This window comes from Phascolarctos cinereus, unplaced genomic scaffold (genome assembly GCF_003287225.1).
Source record: "Phascolarctos cinereus isolate Bilbo 61053 unplaced genomic scaffold, phaCin_HiC Scaffold_3;HRSCAF=262, whole genome shotgun sequence".
In the NCBI taxonomy this organism is placed as follows: Eukaryota; Metazoa; Chordata; class Mammalia; order Diprotodontia; family Phascolarctidae; genus Phascolarctos; species Phascolarctos cinereus.
In genome coordinates this window covers 208,878,667-208,901,091 of record NW_027555736.1, presented here as the reverse complement: position 1 = coordinate 208,901,091, position 22,425 = coordinate 208,878,667, and the positions used below count along the sequence as shown (strand labels likewise).

The window sequence follows — 22,425 nt, the reverse complement described above, 5'->3', positions numbered from 1 at the left end:
CCCTCTTTGGATCTCTATAGCATTTTGTTTTGAAACCCTCTAATGTCCTAATGTATGCCATATTGCGTATTAGTTAATTTTTATGTATGTTCTCACACGATTACACTATAAGCTCTCGATTCACTGATAAGTAGTGCTGCCAATCATACTCATCAACATGCAGAGACATTTTAATAACTGGTTTATTATATGCGTGGAGCACAGTCCCAAGGTACATGATAACCAATGGGCCTAGCCAACGTTTTCAGCAACCTTTTATTGGTTTTAGTTACCAGGCAGGACGGATACAATGGGATTTTGCAGAGGGCAGAAGGGGAAGGTAAAGATTTACACATCAAATAACAGATAGCAGAGGGGGAAGATCTACATCAGGTAAAATAATAAACTTATCAGCAAATACTAGCAGATTTAACTGGAATTTGCAGACTAACCATTAATGCTAGAGTTATGGCTGGTGACAGAAAATGCTCATCATAAGTAAATAAAGTTAATAAAGCTGAGCCAGAAATTCTTCTATCACTAACCAGTTAATCAGCTGAGCTAAAGTTTGATGTCTCAGCTAAATACTGCAAACTCCAGCTAGTGATGTGACCTGCTGTCTGGAACCAATGGCAGTCAGCTTTTGTTTTTTTAAATAGATGAATTTGAGTATGTTACCAAAAAAAAGACCTTCTATGCCTTTGCTTTGTAAGGTTTTTAGCATAAATGATTATTGTACTTCGCCAAAGGCTTTTTCAGCTTCTCTTCATAGGATCACATGAATTTGAATTTGTTACTTCTGGTAGTCTTAAATAATTAGGAACTAACTCCAAGTTTGAATAAAGCCCAGCAAAAAGAAAGAGAGGAAGAAAGACAAAGAAATCATTGCATAATTGTCTTCTTTTATAATGTTTTATAGCAATACAAATATGTGAATGTAATAAAATATACACACTTTAATTGTATCTACTATTTCCTAGCTTCCCCTAAAGTCCTATTTCCTGAGCTTCACTGTGGTATAGGTTCTCAAAGGCTAGGCCAGTGGAAGGTAGCTCTGAAAGATCTAGTGAGCTTCAGATATGGACTCAGTAACGGGCTGTGTGCCTGGCATTTGAAGAACAGACTAGCTAAATATAGCCAGGCATTTAGCTAAATGCACCAGGAGATTGGTCTCTAGGTAAAGATTTCCTGAGAGCAATCGATGAAGATCATTCAGTAATGCATGCAAGGGCTGCAGCAGTCTTTGCTGGGAGGAGTTTCTGCACCAGAGACATGATTCACTTCATGATTCTTCTGATGGGCTAACGTATTTCAGGCCCCTTACCTTTATGGTTAGGTCCTCTCTTCAATCTATTCTTCAGAACACTGCCAGAGTAATTTTCCTACTGCATATTTTGAATCATATCCTTCTTGCTTGGGAACCTTTAGTAGCTCCTTATTACAAAGCAAATTTAAACTCATTCTCCTGGCATCCAAGGTCTTCCACAATGTGGCAGCTTTAATTTACTTGTCTAGCCTGGCCTTACATTATTGGTCTTCATGCATTCTTTGTTCCAGCCAAACTGGACTTCTTGCCCTTTGCCAATTTTGTTTCATACCCTCTGTGTATATCCTCCTCTACCACTAGAAGAGACTTTCCTCACATTTCTCTGCCTGGTGAAATTTTGTGCTAGGCACATAAGAAGTGTTAAATGTTTATTCCTTTCCCTTCCCTTCACCTTTTCCACCCCAACCCTATGCACTTACTATATTTTAATTTGCATTATATATATATGTGGGCAGAGTTCTTGATCTTTCAGAAAATTAGTTTACTCATCTGCAACAATGTCATAAGATTTATACTATCTATCCCATAAGGTGAGAAAAGTACTCTGAAAACCTTCAAGCACAAGTGAATCATTATCATTAAAATATCTTATCCCCTCTACTAGACTATAGGCTCCTTGAAAGTAAGGACCTTCATATTACATGTTTAATAGATGTTTACTGAAGTATAAAAAATGGTCACTGAGGTAATGGTGTAGACTGATAATTATTCAAAAAGACACATAGAAATACTTGGTCATATTCTCCAAACATCAACCGATGATAAATCACAAAAAAAAAAAAAGATTGGAATTGCCAGACCTTGCCACGGCATTACAAATATTATTCATTTTTCCTATCTATTACAGGTATCTCTTTAGACATTTCAAATATGGAAGTCTAGCATTCTGCCCAATAAATCAACATTTGAAAATTTTAAAAAAGCAACAACTAGAAAGGAAAAGTGTTTGGGAAAACAAATTAGTTAAATATGTGGTTGCTAATGAAATGAAACTGTGACTCCTTCATTAACCTTATTCATTAAATTGACTCTTTAACAGAGCCCATTTAAAATGTTTAGGAGCTTGAATTGCTATTATTGAAATTAGCATTTTTGCAGGCAGCACACTTTTGAAAAAGTAAAGGCACTATAAGAAGCATATTCTTTAAAAATGTTAATAGTTACACAAATTTTAAGATATAATATTTATGTATCAACACAAAAACAAAATTATTAAAATTTACATTTTCTTCTCTGCAAAGCTTTTCTTCTAGGTATTAATATTAAAATAAAATACTTAAATGCACATATTCACTCCAAAATATTGTATTGTTTTTATTATATGTGAAATTGAAGTATTCTATTCTAGAATAACCTGCCACATAATTCACCAAATGTATCAGTTAATTACAAACATTAATTAGGTGTTTACTATTTACAAGGCACTATACTCATCACTGGGGACACAAAGAAAAAACAAAAACATTCCTTGCTCTCAAGAAGCTTCCACTTTATTTGCCCCTGTTGTATTTATACATGAAAATGACTACTATTTAAAAACCATTAAAAAACCAAAACAAAACAACTCCACTTTTTTTTCCCTGCAAATCTGTTAGGACAGAGATATATAACACTGAAATCTACCAATTAAGGAAGGGGAGAGTTACCGAAATAGATTCCATTTTTATAAAAATTGAGAATATAATACTAAAGTAAGTCAATGAAATAGCACAGAGAAAAGAGCAGTAGTCCAGGAGTCCAAAAGAGTGGGTTCTAGGCTGATATCTGCCAGTTATTAGCTATGTAATCCTAGGTAAATTACTTAATTTCTATTGACCTGAGCTTTCTCATCTGTAAACTGAGTCCCCTTCCAGATCTAAAACTATGATCTTATAGAATACTTTTTTAAAATTAGAAGAGTTCCTAACGAGCTCTGGCTTACTATTTGAAGAAATTAAATTAATTTTGTATCATTTTATAATTGAGTCTATTCTGTAATAGATCCTGTCTTATATTATTGCCCCATTTTGTGGGATTGCTCAAGAGTCTTTGTCTCTTCGCCTCTGAGCTATGTTTAGAAGTTTGAGTCTTCTGCTAATCACTGTTCTAATTTTTGCCTCAAGGAAATCTGTTATCCTTGAGGGATGCAGGTGGACACCAGGGAGTCTGGTCTAGTATCTTCATACCACCAAGCTGTCTTTCAAGGATGTCTGGTTTGTTATCCAAAGGAGTCTTGTATACTATCTCTAACCTTGTAGGTGGAGTCAAACAATGAACATTTCTTAGTCACAAGAAGGAAGGAGCGGGTTGCTGTTAGTTCTTCATTCCCAATTTTCAACCAATCATGTTGTCTTCACCCCCCTGCCATGATGCTGCCAGCCCTGTAACCAACTGCATTGTTTTCCCCACCTACCTAACTGCGTTCTTTGTTGTCATGTACTCCCCAAAACTATATGAAGTTTAGTAAGCTCTACCTCAGGGTTTCTGGTCATTAAGAGAGGCTACTGACCCAATTTATTGGTTACTGCTAGACTAACTAATAACCTGATCAAGCTCAGACTACTGTCACTTTATCTTAATTTTCAAATGTAAATTATTACTACTTGTTGCCAAAGGAGAAATGATAAAAACCTTCAGGACATGTAACCTCTCTATTGGATTTTGCGATAAAGTTGATGAAAGCCATGTCACAGTCAACATATGCTCAAGACTCTGGGAAAGTAGATTTTTCAAGTGTCAGACAAAGGCAGATAAGGTTTAATGGTGTGATATTTTATAGGGGATGTTGGTCTGGGAGGAGCATGTAGGTGTCAAGAATGAAATTCAAGAAACATTCAGAAATCATTTTGATTACTGAGAAGAGATTGACATGGCACCACAGGGAACTAATTAATGAACTCAAATTTTAAGATATGTATAAGAAGAGGTTCTAAAACAGATTCAAAACTATCTCAGACAGTGGTATTCAGGGCAGGAAACAATGACAAGGAAAATGGTGACTAGGTGACTTATTGACTAGGTGGATTCCAGTGGGTTTTTTTCTTTGTACCCAGTGAAATTGTAAAAGCGAATCAATAATGCTCTTTTTCTCAGCTTGCAGCCCCCAGCCAGTGGTTTACTGCTCCCCCACCCCCCATGAAGAAAACAAAACACCATCACTTCCTATGCTCTAAATCTCTCTATTCTTCTAAACACTGTCTGCTGCATTTGTTCAGTAACACACACAGATCAGAAATGCAATGTTTATCCCAGGTGCTGACTTAGGAGATAAAATAAACAGAAAGGTAAACAAACTTTTTAAGGAACAGAGGTAAACCTTACTTACTCTGCAGGAAGGTTTAGGGAGGAGTGAGGGAGTCTAAAGAGAGATGGGGAATGATGCTCTGCCCACACAACCCCATTCTTGGGAGTCTGGCTCGGACAAGCTCTTGGAGCTATCTCCACATGCTTGTTGCCAGCTTCTTGTCATCTCTGGCTCTGTGGTGGACTCGTTGCTCCTCCAGCCCCTTCCATGCTGCTCCTCCATCTCCCTTCACCATAATCCTTTAGAATGAGAGGGGCAAGTTGATCAACCAAAATCTAGCTCCGTCAGTCACGAGGTCAAGGCAGATTCCCTGGGAGACTGAAGAGGGGAATCCTAGGGGTCTTTCTGCCTGCAAACAGCAGGCATACGTCTTCAGCATCGGGATCTCTTGGGGAAATGCCAAGAAGCACTGCACTTATCATTGGAGGAAACACCATTGTTGCCACCACTGCAGAACCCCTGGGAGTAAGGTCCTTCACTCTTCAACCATTCAAGTTGGTTAGTCTTGGGGTCAACCCACCTACTGACCTGTTGTGGAAAACTGCCTGTTTGCCATATGTGTTTGTTCCATTAAGAACTCAGGCCGCGGAGGCTTACAGTAAGCTTCTTGACTTTTCCCTCTCTTTGTCTTATTTCTACTGTAGGCATCTTTGGTTCTGTAACTAGAAAAGCTAAGTTGTAACTACCATAACTTAGAATAATCCATATTATGTATGATTTTATTCAAAATTATAATCATACTTAATCATATTGTTAATTTTCAAATTTCATGTACTCCTTTCATATTTTATTGAATGACAGAATCAAATAATACATGGGGTATTCGAAAATAATAGCTGGATTTAAATGTGGATTTAAGCTATTAAAGTTTAAAACTGCATGAGACTTTTGGGAGACCTTAAATATATACATACTTGTCTTGTTACATTGAGTCACTTGAAACGTTAATATAGAATTTAAAAAAAAACCTAATATTTGTAAACTCTCCCACAAAAGATAATGGTAGAAAAAGGTTATCATGTTAAGAAGGTATTTAAGTCACTAATTTTTTACCTAAACTGACTTCTTACTAAATGAAAATAACATAAGTATTTCTCACTTAAAAATGAGGTGCATTTCAGCAAAGCTAGTTGTAAAGTAAAAGTTTATCATAGTCTCTACTGGCTTCTGTTTTAAAGCCAAAGACATTCTACCATAGTAACAAATTTCTCAGTCGGCTTAATTGAGAACTTTGGGGTCAGTAGGAGTTATAAAGGTGATTTTCCTTATTCCAGGATATTGGAATTCATCAGTTACATTGTGACTTATGGGAATGATCTCTAGAGCTTCTAGAGTTTGTCATAATTTGTGATATTCTTGTTCCTCTCTTATTCAATTTACCTTCCTGCCCAAAGAGCAAAGAAAAGTTTCTGGATCCTCTGGATTCCCTGAGTCCACATGGAGAACTCATGGAAGCTTGTTGTCCACAGAAACAGCATATTAGAACTGGAAGAGACCCTGGGGATCATCTAGTCACTTACCTATGACTAATAAATGATATACTCCCGCCTAAAAATGTGTTTAATTCAAGTTATTAGATTAGATAAATTAATTCAAAATTTTATCAAGGACAAAATTGCTTATATCAAATTTACTTAAAAGGAGGGATACGAGAAATGCCACTGAAGGGAACGCTACTGTTCAATTTATGTATTTTTGCCTTGCTAATCTTCCACATCAAAAATGGAATATACATCTATTTCTTATTTTAAATCCAGCTATTAATTTAATTAAGCTTTGCTACCTTAAGATATTACATTATCTTCTAACCAAATTACCTTGTACTTTCTAGCAGTGGCATTAGCTATCTCAATATGCAGCACAGATATTTTGTAGTGCAAAAGATAGTGAGAGGTGAAACAATGTGAGCATATTATTGAACAAAAATGCTCATACAATGTGATTCCTTTTTCCGTCCTGGAAAAGGAGACACAACACCTTAGATCAATCATCTGGGAAAAAGAAACAGATGAACAATGGCATCCAGGTCTGCTTTTGTAAACAATCAGGCTTTTATATCTCTATTGCAGTATGAATAATTGTATTTACAGACAGCACATATGAAGGATAAAGCTATGGTTTCCACCCTCTGAAGGCATGTCGCTCAACTCATTCAGTTTTAGAGGTTAGCTAGGGTGCATTATAGTGCAGTAGCAAATTAAATTAAAAATTTGTCATTTTCCATACTTAGCTTGTTAAAGGTAATAGGCTTTCAAATAATGAACATAGACAGAATGAGAAAATACCTTATTACTTTAAAACGAATGACTGCAACTCATCTGAATAACTAAAAAAACCCACCTCTAAACTCTATATTAGTTTCTACAAAAATAAACTCTTAGAAGTAAGTAATAGTTTCTATTTGTTGTTATTGTTGAATTGTTTCAATCGTGTTTGACTCTTCATGACCCCATCTGGGGTTTTTTTTTTGGCAAAGATACTAGATTGATTGATTTGCCATTTCCTTCTCCAAATCATTTTTCAGATGACGAAACTGAGGCAAACAGGGTTAAGTGACTTGCCCAGGGTCACATAGCTAGGCAGTATCTGAAGCCAAATTTGAACTCAGGTCCTCCTGACTCCAGGGCTGGCACTCTACCCACTGCACCACCTAGCATAAATTGAAAAGACAAGGGCCTGTCAGCTTTTTGGTGAAACATATATTGCTTTCTTAAAAAAAGGAAAAGTGTTACAAGTTCTTGAGAATCTGATAATACCAATACAAAACTGAAGGACCAAACTATTTAACAATAGATAACATTTGCATAGTGCTTCCTATGTGCCAAGTGCTGTGCTAAGCACTCTACAGTTATTAACTGATTTGATCCTTACCTCAACCCTGTGAAGTAGGTGCTATTATCATGCCCATTTTACAGATCAGGAAACTGAGGAAAAGAAATTAAGTGATTTGTTCAGAGTCACACAGCTATTAAGTGTTCAGGCTCCATTTGAACTGAGGCCTATCCACTGTGCCACCTAGCTGTCCTGTTAACTATTTTCTTGGGTTAAGACTTGTTAGAATGTTGGCAACTTTTCCCATCAAATGTATATGCTGGATTTTGCTCAGGTAAATCACCATAAAAGGCAAAACGGAGCTGCAGTAGTAAAACTTGGAATCATGTCACATTTGATTGTAAAACAACTTCATCGATGGTTGAATGGAATGAAAAAGATCCATCAACACTGTGGCTTAAAATCTAACTATCTGGGTGACAAGTCGCTTCAGCTTTCTTACAGTTTCCTCACCTGTAAAATTATGACTAATATCTAAATCACAGGGTAAATGTAAAGCTCAAGTGAAATAATTTATGTACATCTATTCTGTTATCATACAGCACTATGCAAATGTTAATTGTCTTTAATATTAGATAATCTTTGCATCCCTTTATAATTACCGAAACACGGAACTAAGGGAAGATCAATAACTACTGACTTACATTCCTACTTTCTCATCTATTTAAACATTTTATGAGGGCATCCAGGGCACAGGAGGATTAGAGGGAAACATGAAGCAGGTTTTCACAAGCCATATTCCATAGCGCTACATCTTATATACAGTTGACTAAAAGTTTAAAGCAAACCACGAGATCCCACGACTGTTTGTAGACTACAGAAAAGCATTTGATTTAGCAGATTTAGAACGTGCCTTCAAGGCTTTCCTCCAACCAGGTGTAACCCATGCATGCTCTAAAATTACACTAGATTCCTTGAAAAACATAACAAAAGAGAAAGCCTTGTTCAATGACCTTCTGATCATTAGCAAGGCATAAAACAGGGAAACAATACTCTCAGAGAGGAGATGCAGTACAAAGGACAAGGGATGGTGAGTTCTTAGAGAAGCCCCTGTTTGCCGATGACATTGTGTGGATTGCATCAAAGGTCAGAGAAGAGCCTCCTACATGAGATCCACCAGAATACACAAGAGTTTGCCCTAACCATCCTCACTAGAAAAACTAAGTGGATCAGGAATTCCTAGGGCCCAGGCTATAACGTGCAGTTGTACGTACAACCAAAAGAGCTCACCCATCAGGACATATACCTGGGGTGGATTCCACAGAAACCACAATGAGCTAGGCCTAGAAGTGAATAGGAGTAGGAGGAGATGGAGCTCCTCCTCCTTTGGGAAATTGCAAAGTTCTATTAATGAATCCATTCTTCTCCCTGAAACAACAGCCCATGTTTTTAAGATGAATATCTTTCTAGCATTCTATGGCTGCAACCCATGCAGCATTAGAGTATCTGGAAAAACTAAAAATTAATATCACTCTTCAGTATGACAACAATGGAGGGATATGTGGTGAGTGTGAGTAAGCTGCATCATATTAGAAATGAAGTGGAGGAGGAGGAAAGTAAAGGATGAATGGATAAAAAATTCATGAATGAAAAAGAAGATGGACTGGTCACATGGTCAGAGTAAGGAATAAACAACGGATGTTGTACTCCACTTGTATTCTTAAAATGTCAGGAAAAAGAAAGGAACGCCCTTGGCATGTTGGGTGAATTCTTCATGGCAAATTTATAGGAGAACACAGACCACAGTCCCACAGGATGGGTAGGTTTGGATGGGTTGTCATCCTTATCACTGGAGAGAATAGCCTCATTGACAAAATCAAAAATCCATTTGAATATTTTTGAGAATATGAGGTTCCTTCTAGCTCTTCAAATGCAGGCTTCTATGATAACACCTGACATTTACATATGACTTTACAGGTTATAAAATATTTTTCTCACAATCTGAACTAACTTCTTTAAAAATGGAGGCATATTCTACCAATGTCCTGGCTTTAAAAAGTAGGATATAGTTAATTAGTCATCACAAAATTATCTAGGTGCTCCTTATCACTAACAATCCCGTGAATAAATAAAACTATTTGTGACGAGAAGAGATGATTCCAATTAAAAGAATCTTCTATAAATACTCCTCCATAACCAATGGGAAACATTTTTTTTTTATTATCGGCATCAACAAAAACAGAAATAATGAAGTTGAGAGGAGGGAGAGGCTTTAAGAAGGATAATGAGTTCAGTTCTGCACGTTGAATTTGAGGTGCTTGAAGGACATCCAAGTGAGAATCCACTAGGTAGTTGGGAAAGCAGAAGTGGAGTAACAGATATTGATTCATGCTGAAAATAAAGATTTGGAAATATAGAGGTAATAATTACAGCCAAAGGAGTAGATGACATCAGCCCTGAGCCAGGGCAGTCAGATTACATGTAGCATGGATTAGGTAAACTAGGCTTTATTCAAAACAGAATGTCTAAATCTAGATCCTTTGTTTGAAATGAGTGGTAAGTCTAGCTGCCTAGCACATATTCAGGAATCTATATGAGCTTAGGAAACCAAAGTATAAAAATAGCAAAGGAGATAACTATTTATTTCACTCAGCCTTGATTATCCAAAGCTTCAGTCTTTTTTATTGCAATGGCTTACATTCCTTATCCACAGCTGGTATGGCCATGGGCAGGGTCTACCAAATTTTCTTAGGATCCAACTGCCCTAATGGATCATGTATTTAAAAATATACATGAGATCTCTAAAAGAAAGAACCCAGTGAAAAGAAGAATGAGGATAGAGACTTGGGGAGCACCTACTCTTAGAGAACAGTAGAAGGAAGCTGAACAACAGGTTGGAGTAGAATCAGAAGAGGGAATGGTCATGGAAGTCAAGGAACAGGAGCCTATCTAAGAGAATGAAGTAATCAATAGTATAAAATGCTGTAGAAAGGTCAAGGAAGATGAAGACTGAGAAAAGGCCACTGGATTTTATCATTAGGAAGTGATTTTTACCTTGAAAGAATGATTTCAAATGCGTGGTGAGGAAAGAAGCCATATTAAAATGGTAGTGAAGAAAGAGGAGGCAATGATTGTAGGCTATTAGTCTAGTTGTGAATGGGAGGAGAGATATGGGATAGCAGAAGGTACACCAGCTCTGGAGTCAATAGAGACCTGGGTTCCGATCTTGTCTCCGACTCTTACAAACCTATGTGAATCTGAGCAAGTCACAGCTTCTCTGGCTGTAATCTATAAAATAAGAGAGTTAGCCAGATGGCCCCTAAGGTCCCTTCCAGCCCTAGATCTATGACTCCTATAATAGTTTGAGAGAGTGGGAAGGTTTTTGGTGTTTGTTTTTAAGAATAGTACAGGCATGGATTTGGTTACAGGCAAAGAGGAAGGAAATGGAAGAAGGAGAAATTGAAGAAGAAATTAATCTAGCCCCAGGAAGGGATGGTATCAAGTATATAAGTACAGGAGTTAGACTTGGCAAAAACAAACAAACAAACAAAAACAGGATCTAGGACTCAAGGAAAAGAGGAAAATGGGTAAAAGATGTAGATGTTTGAAGATATAGAGAAGAGGGACCTCATAAAAGATAGTAATATTAATGGTTTTACTATTAAAACAGAATTAGGAGGGACAGCTAGGTGATGCAATGGATAGAGCACCAGCTTAGGAGTAAGGAAGGCCTGAGTTCAAATCCTACCTTAGACACTTACTAGCTGTGTGACCCTGGGCAAGTCATTTAACCCCAATCGTCTCCAACCTCTCCCTACCCCCAAACAAAACAAAACAGAATTAGGCAAGCCTGGCAAAAGATCTGGTCTGGGAAGAATAGTGGGCCTACCTATCTTCCTATAAGGTCTAGCTCAGGCGCACCCCATTCTCCATGAAACCTTCCCAATATCTCCAGGTCAAAGTGATCTCTCTCAAATATTCTTAAGACATTTCATCTGAACCACTCCTTGACCTTCATCACTGTACTTTGCATCTTACCCACCTCTATTGGAGTGCAAGTTCCTTGGGGACAACCACTACTATTCTTTTTTTTAACCTCTGTATTGCCAGTGCCTTGCACAGTACCTTCTACATAATAGGCTCGTAATGCTTTTTAACTTTTACAAATAATTCTGGTCAAAGTGAGACTGAGGTGATAGAGGAAAATTCAAAGGCATTATCGACATTTCTCTACAGTAGTCAATTTTAAATAGACTAATGAACCAGAAATATTCTGGGTCAAGAGTCAACCCAACTGCTTTTGTCATACAAGGGAGTGTATCATATACATCTTATTAAGGATGCTCTGCGCAACCAGCCTCTCCAGTGATCTCTTTTCAATGACATTCTTATTCAGCTTTCAACAGCATAAAGATATAGACAGTTCATAACCTGGGCAAACTTCCACCTCTTTTAGTAAATTCATAACTGGAACCCATTAAGACCAGTTGAGCCAACTGATCCATCTGTATTATACTTGAACATCTGCCAGTTAACACATTTTTCCTGGAGCAGCCTCAAGTAGATTTAAAATTTTGTTTTCCATTACAGAGAAAGTTAACAGAAAATGCTGCAAAAAGGTTTTATAGTAATGTGTAACATGCTAAGGGATCACTTGGGATAAAAGGCTTGGTGTTAATGTTAATGCTGTATAAGCTTTCATGCTAATAATGTGGCAAAGAGGGCCAAAAAAGCATCGGGAGAGATGAATGTTATCTAAAACTTAACGGCCTTGCAGGTCAAATAAGGTTGATTCTCAGTCATAGAGGGTTTGATTATCTAGACACTGAATCATTCAGGTCTCTACTTTTCCTTATGTCTCTTTTTTGACTTTGTAGACTATTTCACTATTCATTAGCAGTTTCATCCAATGTAGGTCAGGGGAAATTAAAGGAATCACAGAATTGAATTTTAAAGCTGGACAGGTTACCTTAGAAATCATCTGCTCCAAATGCATTATTTTGCGGATGAGGACATTTGCTCAAGGTCAGATGGTTACTAAGAATAAAGCTGGGACAGATTCCCAAGGTTGGATTCCCAGAGAAGTACTCTTTCTATTGCTACTGAATTGGGAATTAGTGCTAGAAAGGAAGGAGGGAAAATGCATTTATTAAGTACTACTATTAGCCAGGCACTGTGCTAAACACTTCACAAATTTAGCTTATTTGATCCTTACAACAATTCTGCAAGGGAGGTGCTACAGTTACACCCATTTTATAATTGAGGATTCTGAGGCTGAAAGGGGTAAAGTGACTTTCCCAGGTTCACCTAGGTAGTAAGTGCCTGAGGCCTGATTTGAATTTTGGTCTTCCTGTCTCCAGGCCAAGGGCTCAATCCATTGCTACTGGGAGACCTAGAAAATAGGTTGCTAGGGTGGAAATGATGAGAACCTTGGGGAAAAGTGACCATTGAATCTTAGAACTTGTGATGAAATAGTGAAAAGTTAGGCTGAGGAAAGGCACCCTAGATCTTGGCAAAGAAGATTTCAAAGGGTTCAGGATCCCATGAGCCAAATAAAATTCTACAGGGAAGTCAGACATGGAGAGACGCAAAGCTCTCAAGAATGAACTTCTGAAGACAAAAAAGATACAACTGCAATGAGGAGAGGAACAAAAAAGAAGTTGTTTAAAGAAATGGATGTGGATGTACCAGGAACTAGTTGACCAAGTTAGATATTTAAAAGACACATGGTACTAAAGATGGAAGAAAGGTCAGGTAATGGAGGATGGGCATGAAGCATGCCAAAATCATGTAAGAAGAGCATGAGGAACGCTAAAGCAGAAAATGAGTTGGGGTTGGCAAGGACAGCTAAATGGAACAAAAAAAATATTTTTTTAAATGTTTGAAGTGGTGATAAGAAAAACAGGAGAATCACGGAAGAGATGGGCCTGCCGCTCAACTCTTTATTTTCCTTCTATTTCCTTGGCCAAGGAAAATGTTCTTTAGATTAAAAAGGAGGGAACAAAAATTGCTAGCAGGGAGTTGATATCCAAGAAAAATAGCAAATAAGAGAGCCCCTACCTGCCCTCAATCAGGTTACGTCACCAAGCCCAGACAAGTCACATCCAATAGCATATTTTTAACAATACTAATATTAATAATCATGTTTAATAACCAGCTCTCTGGAAAGGGAGGACACACTTTTCAGTTTCATCTGCATTGTTTACATTTTTCTCTATCACTTCTTAAGTCTAGACAACTGAGAAAACAACACATCAAGCCTTTTGCCAATTTCTGAGCTGTAAATTTAATCATTGGCCCTGTCCAGCACACCCCTGACCACATCCCAAGGTACTGAAAGAATTTTGGATGTAATTCATGAGCTGCTAAGGGCAGCTTGGTGGCATAGTGGATAGTGTTTGACTCGATACTACGAAGCCCTAGGTTCAAATCCTGCCTACCTTAGACACTTATCTGTGTGATCCCAAGCAAGTCACTTCACCTCTGTTTCTTTTAGTTTCCTTACCTATAGAATGGGGATAAATAATAGCAATTTGTGAGAATCAAATGAGCTAACATGTGTACAATGATTTGTAAACCTTAAAGCACTATATAAGGCTAGCTTTGATTATTATCATCATCATCATTAACACTAACAGGGGTTTAAGATTATGGAGAATAAGAAGGTCCTATGAGACTGGAGAAGAGCAGATGTATCAATTTTCAAAAAAAAAAAAAAGGAAGAGAATGGAATCTGTATACAAGAAGCCAGGGAGGATAACTTTGCTTCCTGGTAAGATTCCAGAATGTATTAAAACATGCTAAATGAACATCTTGAAGGGAAGCTGGGTGGCGCAGTGGATAGAGTGCTGGGCCTCATCTTTCTGAGTTCAAATCTGGCCTCAGATGCTAGCCCTGTGACCCTGCGCAAGTCACGTCACCCTGTTTGCCCAGTTTCCTCATCTGTAAAATAAGCTGGAGAAGAAAATGACAAACTACTCCAGCACCTTTGCCAACAAAACTCCAAATGGGGTCACAGAGAGCTGGACACAACTGAAAAATGACTGAAAGACAACAGAACATCTTGAAAGGGAAGAAATGAACAGAAATAGCCAGTATGGCTTCCAGAATCTCAGATCAACTTCATTTCCTTTCTTGATGGGGAAACAAAAGTGATGAAGAATATTGCAGATATATACTGTAGGTTAGCTAGAATTTAGCAAGCATTTAGTGAATTTTCTCATGGTATCCATAGGGCCAAGATGGAAAAATGAGGGCTAGGTTCACGTATGTGGAGCTGGTGGAATGACTATTGTATATTCAATGCCAATTCTAGAGGAGGCTTCCACTGAAGGGTTCAGGGGATCTGTGCTATTTAATTTTTTATCAGTGACTTGAATGCATGAATAAGTATTAATAAGTATTTATTAAGTATATACTATGTACAAATCACTGGGGATACAAATAGAAAATTAAGACAGTCCCTGTTCTCAGGGAGCTCACATTCTCAACACATATTGGATTTCATCATGCCATCGCTCTGCATCAAATACGAAACTCGTATCTCCAAAATGCCCCCTGGCTCTGGTAATTGGAGAGGGACAGTGGAGAGTTCCTCCCAAAACCTGCATCTAAGGAGTGACCAGGGCAGCTGTCAAATCATTTCCCAATCAGCTGCATTCCTCTAGATTTCATCATGCCCCAGCCAGGTACATTTACTCCCTCTTTTCACTTGTTGTCTGCCCCCATTAGATTCTGAGCTCCTTGAGGGCAGGGATTGTCTCCTGCTTTTTTTGTATCCTCAGAGCTTAGCACACTGCCTGGCACTTGGTTGGTGCTTAAAAATTGTTTACTGACTGACATATATGGAAGGTTTCAGTTGACAGTCAGATGCAAAGGTCCCATGATCTTTAGGATATAGCAGCAAAGCACAGGGTGATATCTCTACTGTCATTTCTATTGAGAGAATCTTATCAGTTTTTGATGTCAAACCATTTCATTGGACAGTGGTTGGGAAGCACCATTATTTCACAGGCTCTTGGGTTCATGATGCTGGGCTGTCTCCATTAGGGTCTGGGGGAGGTGAATGAAGGTACAGATGGCATACCAAAATGGATGGCAGATCAGGATGCAAACATTGGCTAGAAGACCAAGACTAACCTAAGAAGATGAAATGTAGGTACCAGTTAAAGAATGCTTGTAGGTCAGACAATTCCAGATAGCTGATAATAATAATAATATTACCCTAATATTTATATAACATTTACTATGTGCCAGGCACTGTGCTAAAAAAGGATTGTATCCGAACTACATAGCTATACACTGAACACTTTGTAGTCATATATTTGTCTATATAATATATAGATAGATATCAATATTATTTAGCTTTGTACTTAAGAATAGCCCCTTTTCAAAGGAAATCTGAAATCCCTTATTAAGGATACACATATGGAAAGGATTTCAGAGGGAGGATGAGGACTCTTTCCTTATATCATGGTTATGTTCATCTGTCTTCCCTTTCCACACAAGAATATTCAGACAAGTTATTTTCGTCACATAGATATAGTCACAAAATCACTTTCTTGATTATCTTATTTTCTCAAATACATTTGTATGACAGAAGTTAGAAAGTTACTAGCTAATTTGAAATTACTTTAGTTTTTCCAGCCTACAGAGTTTTTAGAAAGAAGAACAATATCTGGGAAAGCAAGTTTATTGAACTACTTGGGAGAAGGAGTGTTTCTCCCTTTACTTTCTCCCCCTTCTCTCCACTAACAAACTGATATTTCTAAGTGATATGACTGTGTCTCCACTCTAACTCAAGAATCTTCCTTAATTGGTTTACTACTGGTTCTGGGATAATATAAAAACTTCTCTGTTTGGCACTTAAAGCCCTAAACACTCTTGATCAAGACTATCTTTCCAGATTTATTTTATATTGTCTCTTTCCTCCCCTCCCCTACTCCTCTTACCCTTCACCTTCCAACATGGTTTGGCTGAATTGGCCTATTGCTGCTTCCCATATGGGATGTTCCATCTCTCTCCTTCGGGCTTTTGCATAGGCTGTGTGCCCCACACCTAAAATGCTCTTCCTCTTCCTATCTACCTCTTGGAATATCTAGTTGCTTTTGAGGCTCTGCTTGGGTGCTATCTTGTGTGTGAGACCTTTCCTCATCCCCTCTCGGTTGTTAATGCTTGTCTTTAATACATGTCTTTAACTTAATTATTATTTACTAATCTGTCCAAGCATTGATTCATATCCCAACCTTCTCAACAGAATGTAAGTGCCTTTTGGACAGGGATGAATTCATTCATGTCTGTGTTTCCTCAGCACCTAGCACAAGGACCGGCACATAGTAAGTGCTCAATAAATGTTGAATGAAAGTTAACTGAATATTAGAATCCCTTAAGGCAGTGTCCTAAACCTATTTCTTTACTATCTTTTCTTTATATGATACAATTTGACTCTTCTTCCTACTCTACTCTCTTTTCAAGGGTCATCAAAGTCTAAAATACCCAATGTTCTTTTTTCTATCCTCATTCTCTTTGACCTCTTAGAAGCTTTTTTATATTGTTGATCATTCCTTCCTTCTTCAAACTTTCTTTCCCTTGGCTTCACTGAGATTCTATTACTCTGGTTCTCCATATATACATATTATGTTAGCTTCTTTGGTTTGTATTTCTCATTCTAAAGCTTAATTTGTGGGTATCCTCTAAAGCTCAGTTCTCAACTCTCGGTTCTTTCTCTATACTCTTTTCCTTGTGGTAATGAAGGTTTCAATTATCAACTTTATGCTGAGGCTTCCTAAAACTAAGTTTGAAGCTCTATCTTCTTACTTAAGAGTTAATGAGGGGCAGCTAGGTGGTACAGTGGATGGAGCACTAGCCCTGGAGTCAGGAAGACCTGAGTTCAAATATGGCCTCAAACACTTACTAGCTGTGTGACCCTGGGCAAGTCATAAACCCAACTGCCTCAAAAAAAAAAAGTTAATCCCTTGTTTCCAGGTTTGTTCAGAACATTTCATTCACTGGGATACTGAGTTTGAGGTGAAGATGTACATGTACAAAATGCATTATCTTCCTTCAAAAGTCAACACTTTCTTCCATTCCCAATTTCCCCATATGTATATCAATAGCACTACCCTTTCCCCAATCACCAAGCACAAAACTTGGGAGGCATCTTCAGTTCCTTTTCCTTTAACCCCTAAATTAAAGTTAATACCAAACTGTGGTACCAAGTCCTGACAATCCTGTTTCTTTCAGATTTGGATCTTTGTTGTTCCCAATGTCTTCACTCTAGGTTAGGTACCTATCAACTTAAAATGTCTAGAGATTTTTGGTTAATATGTAGTACTCTGTTCTTGGAGGCTAAGAGCCAGGAAGGCTCTGACTGGGAAGCTACAGGGGGCAGTGAAAAGCTGGTAGCACTCTGAAGGTCAAAAGGAAGCTGGAACCTGTCAGTACTCTAAGTTAAGACACACCAAAATGGTAAGAGTCCAGGAAATTAAGGTTAGGACCAAACAGGTGCTCACCACATTATTAAGCAACATGAGGGGTGGCAGAGTCCAGCCCTAGCACAAAGTCATAAACCAAGAACTTAGGCTAGAGATATAATTGAACAGAAAAAGACACTGAACACAAATAAAGAAATACTGAAATATCAAGAAATACCCAAGAAGTACATCTAAAAGAAGAGAGTAACTATATAACAACTATAAACAGAACTTCAGATGTGAAAAAGCATGATCATAAGGATTCTAGTAGTATCTAGAATATGATGAAGCAAAAAACAAAATTAAATGAGGGTCCTGAAGGAAAAAAAATTAGAAGGAAAATAGCTTCGAAGTTGGGCAACCTTACCTAAGCAATGGACTCCTTGAGAATTAGGATGGAGCCAAGAAATCTGTATGCATCCATGAAACAATATGAAGTAGTACGGGAAAATAAAAAACAAAACAAAACATAATCAGAACATTGAAAAAAAAAACAAAGGAGAAAATATAAGTAAGGTATATAATATAAAAAACAAATGACAAAATAGGTTTTAGGCTAATTTAAGAATCATCAAACAAACTGAAAATCATGATCAAACAAAAAGACTAGGTAACATTTCCTTCTTTTTTATTCTGAACTTAACTTCCTTGCCAAGAAAACCCAAAATGGGGTCACAAGGAGCCGGACATGACTGAAATGACTGAAAAAAACAGTGCTTACAGAAAAATTTATTGCTCTAAATACTTTCATCAACCAAGGACAGAAAGAACATACTGATGAATTTGGCAGGCAACTAAAAAAACCTAGAAAAACCAACACATGAGAAACCCTAATATAAAAGTAAAAATTCTCAAGAGAATAATAACATTAAAAGCAACCCTTCTCCCTTCCCCCACCAACTCAGTCTCAAACAAAAACCAAAAAACCACCAGTGAGTTGACAGATAAAACTCAGAGTTGGTTATTTGATAGATAAAACTAGGAACTGGTTATTTGAAAAACTAATAAAATAGATAGGCCATTGGCTGATCGGATTTTTTTTTTGAAAAAGAAAAGAAAATCAAATTTCCAGTATCAAAAATGATGAAGAATTCACAACAAATAAATAAGAAAAAGGTAAATTATTAGTAACTATTTTGCCCAATGGGCCGCTAGGTGGCACAGGGGATAGAGGGCCTACAGTCAGAAAGACTCATCTTCCTGAGTTCAAATTCAGCCTCAGATACTTATTGGCTGTGTGACCCTGTGCAATTCACTTAACTCAGTTTGCCACATTCTGTAAAATGAACTGGAGAAAGAAATGTCAACCACTCCAGTATCTTTGGCAAGAAAACCCCAAATGGGTCACAAAGAGTTGGACATGATTGAAAACAACTGAACAAATTTTGCTCAATTATAAAATTGGCCAATAAAATTGATAAGTAAATTAGATGAATATTTACAAAAGTGTGAAATACTAAAATGAAAAGAATAATACAGAATTTAAATATTCAATCTAAAATAAAAAACATTGAAAAAGCCATAAAAGGGGGGAAAAACAGTAAAATCATTCAAACCTTCATTCAAAATACAATGAATTCCAATATTGCAACAACTATTTGCAAAAACAGAAAAGGGGATGCTACCAAATTCCTTCTATGATAGAAGGCTGGTTTTGATGCCTAAAATAGGGAAAGACAAGGCAGACAAAGAAATCTATAGACCAATATCCATAATGAATATCAATGTGAAAAAATTGAATGAAATATTAGCAAAGAGGCTACAGCAACAAATTTCAACCATTTTACACTATGACCAGATTGGATTTATACCAAAAATGAAGGGTTGATTCAATATTAGTAAAATAACAAATGTAATAGACAATATGAATAATAAGAACAATAAAAATTACATACTTAAGTCTATAGGTACAGGAAAAAGTTATGACAAAATACAACTACCATTTATGTTTAAAAACACTAAGTAGCACAGAAATAAATGGATCTTTCCTGATTATCACAAATAGTACCTATTTAAAACAAAGAGTCACCATTCAATATAATGGAGGAAGATGAAAGGCCTTTCAAATAAAATTGGGAGTAACATATAGATGCTTATTATCATCCTTTTTATTTGATACAATTATAGAACTGCTAGTAATGAGACAAAAAAATTGAGGTAATATGCATAGACAAAGAGGAAAAATACTGCTTTTTGTAGAAAGTGACGTTCTACTTAGAGAACTACAGAGATTCAACTAAGATTAATTAAAACAATTAATAACTTTTGCAAAGTTGCAGGATATAAAATAAACCCACATACATCTTCAGCCTTTCTTATATCATTAAGGAAACCCAGCACAAAAAGACAGAAAATGAATGTCCATTCAAAATAGCTTCAAAATATATTAAAATTTTGGTATTCGACTCACCCATATACACACAGACACTATAATAATACAACCACAAAATACTCTCCACAGAAATAAAGGTAGGCTATAATAAATAGAGACATATTAAGTATTCATGCTTGGGCTATTCCAATACAATAAAAATTACAATATTACATAAATTAATTTACTTACTCAATGCCATGCCAATCAAACTACCAAAGAGTTATTTTACAGAAAATATAGTAACAGTTCATCTGGGAATAATGAAAAAAGCAGGAAAGAAGGGGGCCTCATATGAGATTTCAAACTATACTATAAAGCAATAATCATCAAAACTATTTAACTGTGAGTTAAAAAGAGTGAGGTTGATTAATAGAACAGATAAAGTACATAACACATAGAAGCAAACAAATCCGACAACATAGTGTCTAACTATTGGGGTAAGGTCTTAATATGATAAGAACTGCTGGAAAAGTTGGAACATCATCTAATGGAAATTCCTTCTGTGATATAAATGTTCATATCAATAAGCATCCAAAATATATAGGATATAGATATAAAAAGTTAGATCATGAAACACTGGAGGAACAGGGCAGGAGATACCTTTTACTACTATGGATAGTGGAAGAATTTTCCACCAAACAAGCAGATCACAGAGATAAAATGGCCAATTCTGACAAGCTAAAATCAAAGTTTTTTATACCAACAAAATCCATGTAGTTAGAAGTAAAGCAATACATAAAACACTGGTCATGGGAAATTATTTTAGATGCAAGTATATTAGTTGATAGTGAGTAAACATTAAAATACAGAAGGCCAGTATGAAGAAAGATATGATAAGCTGAGTAAAATATAAATTTAGCTTAGAGTAGGAACTCAGAAAAGGGAAAATAAGAATTCAAACAGTTAAAAATTATGAAATGGCTGGACTTGGAAATAGAATATTTATGGGTGGTGAAAAATGTTAGTTTGAGGTTTTAAAAATGGAAATAAAAGAATCTCTACCTATAGTGATCAAGTACATGGAGGAATATTGGGAGGACTGGAGTTCTATCTTAACTACATTGATTTTGAGGGGAGGTAGAATGTACAATCAGTGATTCTAATGAAGATGACTGTCAGGAAGCATTCTGAGATTCACAGATTGATTTGGAAGTTATTGTTGGAAGAAACCATCAAGTGGATGAAGTCTTTAAAGGAGTGAGCATAAAGATTTCTAGGACAGAACCTTGAGGGCTATGTTCATTACCTATGACAAGACACAGAATTCATATTTTTAGAGCTGGAATTATCATAGAGACCATATACTCTAATATCTTCATTTCAAAAACTATGAATACATAGCCTAAAAAGATAAAGTAACTTGCACTGTATACAGCCAAAGTTAGAATCCAGGTTCCACAGCTTCCATTCCAGGATGTTTCCCCTCATTTAGAGGATTTATACTTGGAAATCAAAAAGAACCTGACCAAAGGGAATCAGATATAAGACAAATTTCAATAGGGGCATGAGGCAGGTGGGAAGAAGGGCTAGAACACTGTAAGTACCAAGGATATGAAAGAGGGAAAAGGATATTATGAAAGAGGAACACAGATACTCTGAAAAGGGAAAAGGAAGAGACCATTGAAAAAAAGGGATCAGTGGAAAGGCTCATGAGAACAAACTTCTCTTCCTTTACAGTTCTTTGGACAGAACTGGCTCCATGCCCAAGAGCCTGCAAACATAAGCAATGTTGGAAAGGAGTAGGAGGAAAAGAGGAGGAACGTAAGAGGCTTTGTATATTTAATCTATTATTTGTGTACAAAGCTTTAGATGCAAATAAATAGAATGGAGTTTGGAGACAACAGCACAAAGGTTCCCAATATGAAAATATAAAGGTTATGTTTTAATAATTAAAAATTATACCTATGAAGCAAGAGCTGTGACTCATAATCAAGAGTAAAAAATAAATTAATCAAAGGCTACTGATTTGGGGAAAGAGTAAAATCAACTTAACTTGTACCAATACTGTGAATTAAGCTAGTGAAAGTATTTTACAAATAGAAATGAAGATCAAGGGGGAAAAAAGATGAAAGTTTGGAGGGAAAAAACTTCACAAAGTAAAACAGACAAAACACAAGGCTAACAAACAAAAGCTAAACCAAATAAATACACTTTGCAGTGTGCCCTGGAAGGCTGCCTAAAAGAGTGAATTCCAACAAAGAAAGCTCTGCCACCAATT

The 22,425-nt window shown here is 36.7% G+C and overlaps 1 protein-coding gene across 2 annotated transcripts in view; it reads right to left on the bottom strand.

Moving 5' to 3' along the window:
- Positions 1-22,425, bottom strand: part of EFCAB11 (EF-hand calcium binding domain 11) — a 214,321-nt gene that overhangs the window by 135,204 nt on the left and 56,692 nt on the right. The window lies entirely within an intron of this gene.